This window comes from Nannospalax galili, unplaced genomic scaffold, assembly GCF_000622305.1.
Source record: "Nannospalax galili isolate Female #2095 unplaced genomic scaffold, S.galili_v1.0 scaffold83, whole genome shotgun sequence".
Classification (NCBI taxonomy): domain Eukaryota; kingdom Metazoa; phylum Chordata; class Mammalia; order Rodentia; family Spalacidae; genus Nannospalax; species Nannospalax galili.
In genome coordinates, this window is record NW_008352659.1 from 2520166 (window position 1) to 2524982 (window position 4817).

Here is a 4817-nt window from a genome sequence, read left to right on the forward strand (position 1 = left end):
AGCCAGGTGTCCTACATGGGGAGAAAGAAAGAGGCCTTACAGATGGAAGGCACTGCTTAGGCAAATACACAGGAGCACAGCTTGCTTGAGGAATGTCCAGCTGCCAGATGCTGCCTGGATCCTGCTGACTACCAAGAAGTGTCCTATTTCAGAGCATTTGCTGCTGGGGGCCAAACGAGGCTCCGAGTGGCCTGGAGAAAAGGAGTACACAAGGGTACAGGTTGATCCTTGAAGCTCTCCCTTTCCCTTAAAGAAGGCACATCCTCTGATACTGCAGAATCCAGTGCAATATCTCAAAGCTGCAGTTAGCCCAGGCATCCTGCACACATGTGCTGAAATTATTTGTTATAAAAAGAGGGAGTAATGATTCTATTTAGAGCAGTGGCTCCTTTTGGAAAGTAGGGGGCCCAAAGAGGCAGATCTTCCCCAGTGCCCAGATGACACAGTTCTTAAGCAGAGTGGTCAGGAACTTTCATTGTGATGTTTTTCATAGCTCACAAAGTCTTTTATATGTAGGAAATATAATGTAATAAAATTTTAATTGTGTATATGCCCAAGTTTATGGGGCTGTTTTAAGGCTGGGTTGGTTGAGAGATCTCTGAGTCCCTGAGGCTAGCACCCTCAAAGGTGTTCTGTACCCACTCTGTAGCAGTATGGAAGCCTGGGCTGTCATCCCAGCTCTACTGAGTGCACAGATTCCAGTCATGTCTAGAACAAGACAGGAAGGTAGGCACAGAAAGCCAGCTCATTCTTTGCATGGGCTACGCACATCCACCTGGACCTTGGTGTCCCCTATATGGTGAGAGATACTGGTCAGCTTCTGTCCTGGGTTTGGTCAGACTTCACCACTTACTGCACAGTTCCTTGGGAGACTTGGCCTCCCTGCAGGCAGACCTATCACAGGTGCCATGTTCAAGCACCCAAGCACCCCCTGGCCTGTAGGAGCCATCTATGAATGTTGATTTTTAAAAAACAACCTGATCAGGGACTGGAGAGAAGGCCCAGGATTTGATTCCCAGCACTTACATGGTGACTAACAACTATCCATAATGCCAGTTCCAGAGGAATCCAATGCCTTCTTTTGACTTCCATGAGCACTGCAGGACATGGGTGCACTTACATACATGCAGGCAACACACTCACATATATAAAATAAAAACATATTCAAAAATAAATACATAAATAACCTAATCAAAGATCCTTCACGGAGATCCAGTGGGATTGGAACCTGGAAAACCTTAATTTATGGCCTGGCTCCGCTGCATACAGGCCAGAGCCTCTGGCCTTTGTCCCCAGAGTGCACTGGGTTCCTCTTTGGGACCACCAGAGACACCTAGAGAAGCGAGGATCAGTCCTGGACAGGGAAAGTGAGAAAGTTCTGGAAAAAGAGGGTGTAGTGCATAAATCTGGCAAGGAACCAGGACTCTGATCCCCAGATCCCTCTCCAGAGACAAAGCCCCAATCTGCTGGGTCTAATCTGCCTGGGCCTCACCCAGGGCAGCCCTAATCTCCACGCCAGTGCATCTTGAGGCTCGGGCTCAAATTGGGCAGGAGCTGGGAGAGAGCGGATCAAAGGCAGAATAGATTAGCATCATAGAGACCCCTGAGGGTGAGAGCCAGGCTTAATTCACCTTCTTCCTTCTGTAGTTCCTCCAGGGTCCCAGGGAGCCTGCCAGGGTTGGGGTAAGGGTCACTTTTCATTTTAAGGTTCTGTCACACACCTGAGGCCCAGTTCTTATGGGAGGCTGGGCAGGGATGGTGAGTTGGTGGGAGGAACAGGGTTCAACATGGAGCTGTCTCTGTAGATGCCAGCAGATTCGGGCAGCTTTGGCAACAGAGAACAGGGTATGTGGTAAGGAAGATTGGGCAGACCTGGTGCACCACCCCGAGCCAGGCACACTGGGCTCCTCTGGTCCTATGACCTCTTCTCTCTCTCCAGTGACTTCCCACCACTTCTTGCCCAGGAGTTTCCAGCTCCCACTGGCCACCACCGTCATCCTCCAGCTGGCTCCAAGGCCCACTGTTCTCGCTCATTCTGCAGGACAAACTGAGGCTCAGCAAAGTAGAGCGATGAGCTGAATTCAGGGCTGCTCGTAGAGAAGCAGAATGTAAACCTGACCCTGGGTAGCCCAGCCAACTTTGCTCTGCAGTGGCTTCTGAAGCCCATGAGTTGTCCCTGTCCCGGAACACAGCCTTTGTTCTCTACCCACCAGGCTGTGTGGAAGCGTGACCCTGACAACCAACAGACATTGATGTCTGGCCCCACCGCTCCTCCACCTGTTCACTTTGGTCCAGATTCTCAGTTGTCAAGGCCCACCACAGACACCACCTTCAGTGAATGTCCTCCCGTTGCCTCATTCATTAGTGGCTCCTTGGTCCCCTGGTCCAAGAACCTAGAGATGTTCCTCTCTTGAGTACTAACCACTTTACTTCTGGGAAGTCCCCAGAGGGCAGACCAATGGCTCCTCTGCATCACTCCACCCCTACCCCAAGGTTCAGGATAATGGTGTATAAAGGGTGGGAACATCATGCGTCCCCTCCCAGGTTCCACAAGCCACCAGGAACACTTGTAACACTGCTAAATAGTATAGCATCAAGTTTAACAGCTGTGGCCCTGGTGGAGATTGTCTTGTATTCAAATCTCAGGTTTTTTTCATTCATTGTCTGTGTAGCCTTGAGCTTATTATTTAACCTGTGTGTCACACTATCCTTTCATTGACTGACTTACTGGGTCTCACCCAGGTTAGCATCAAATTCTTAATGATCATCCTGCTTCAGCTTCTGGAATGCTGGGATTATATGTGTAGAATATCCCATCCAGCACAGTCAGCTATTAGTGGAAATAATAGTATAATTCAAAGTCCCACACTTGTTATGAGAATAATGCATCTGATATGTAGATTCTTACACTAAGACCTGTATTTAGAATTGCTATATAATGTTTGCTGTTATTACTATTAGACTAAGAAGAGGCACTGGCACAATGTCTATCTGGAAGAAGATGGAAGTCCAGACAGGAACCGGAAAAGGGGGTTGCATTTCTAATTCCACTGAATGACCAAAACCATCTTGCAAGCAGTTATCACCAGGCCTGCTTTGCAGATAAGGAAACTGAGGCTCCCAAAGGTGGCGTGAGTTCCAGAGGGCTCACATCCCTGGTGGCAGGGCTAGGATGGAGGACCAGGTCACAGGGCTCCAAAGTCCACACTTTCAACAGCCCGCGCTGCCTCTCTGTCTGGCAGGGAGATAAGCCGTGTACACAAATAGCTGTAATCCGAGGTAGAAAGTGATAAGTGCCAAATGGGGGCGATAAAGGCTCTGGGAGGGTTTGAGAGGGAGGCAGCCTGCACAAGGCAGGAAGAGAAAGGAAGGTAGTCAACACACTGGGGAGAGCAAGTGTCAGTCAGAGAGGGGCCTAAGGGGTGGACAGGCAGAATAGGCGGGGGGGTGGGGGGGGAGGAGCTAAGATATGGTCTGTGCACAGTACTTAGCACCATGGCGTCACTTAGTCCAATAAATATTTGTGAAAGGAAGAGAGGAAGGAAGAAAGGAGGTAGAGAGAAGTACAAGGGGGAGGGGGCTGTACCATCTCCACTTGGCAGTTCAAGATGTGAAGGGCTACACGTGAGGTATTTTGCTCAATACCAGAAAGAACTTTCCAGCAAGTGAAGCTGGAGCAGGCCTCTTTGTGAGGCAATGGTGTGTTGCAGCCTGCTTGTACTGGCTCAGGAGGGCAGGCTGTTAAACTTTCACCAATAGTGTGAGCTGGCTGCTAAGCAGGTAGCTCCAGGACGGCCATGGCAGACGTATTTACACTATGGAAATCAACAGATATTATGAATCAGGTTTTTCCCACTCTGGACAGCCAGATGTTAAACATTTACCAGCACACCTCTGGGCAGAGGTCTGCTCCAATGAAGGAGCAGGCATACTGTCTCCAGAAGGGTACAAGTAAAGATAGTTACTTCCTGAGAGGAATGCGTCTAAGGTATTCTTGCTCAGTGTAGGTTCAAGTCGGATGACCCTTGAAGCCCCTAACTGGTTCCAAGTGCCCATGAAAAGTTAGGTTTAAGAAAACACCATATCAGGATAATTACTCATGCCAAGAAATCATTAACTACTTGACCCAGAAGGTGGGAGTCAGGCAAGGACCTAGAAACCATGGGAGAAACTCTGTGCTTAAAAATGTCACAGGTAGGGCTGGAGAGATGGCTCAGCAATTAAGAACACTGACTGTAGGGGCTGGAGAGATGGCACAGAGGTTAAGAACACTGGTTGTTCTTGCAGAAGACCCGGGTTCGAATCCCAGCACCCACATGGCAACTAACAACTGTCTGTAGCTCCAGTCCCAGGGGATCCGAGAGCCTCTTCTGACCTCCGCGGGCATTGCACGACACGGGTGCACTTACCTACATGCAGGCAATACATGCATACACATAAAATAAAAATAATAAAATTAAAAAAAAATCACTGTTCTTGCAGAAGACCTGGGTTTGAATCCCAGCACCCACATGTCAGTTAACTGTCCGTAACTCCAGTTCCAGAGCATCTGACAGCCTCTTATGTCCTCTGTGGGCATTGCACAACATGGGTGTACTTACCTACATGCAGGCATAACACTCACACACATAAAATAAAAATAATAAATAAAAATTTTTTAAAAATGTCACAGGTAAGCCGGATGTGGTGGTGCATGCCTTTAATCTTAGCATTTGGGAGGCAGAGGCAGGTGGATTTCTGTGAGTTCAAGGCCAGCCTGGTCTACATAGTGACAGGACAGCTGGGGCTACAGGGAGACCCTGTCTCAAAAAGACAAA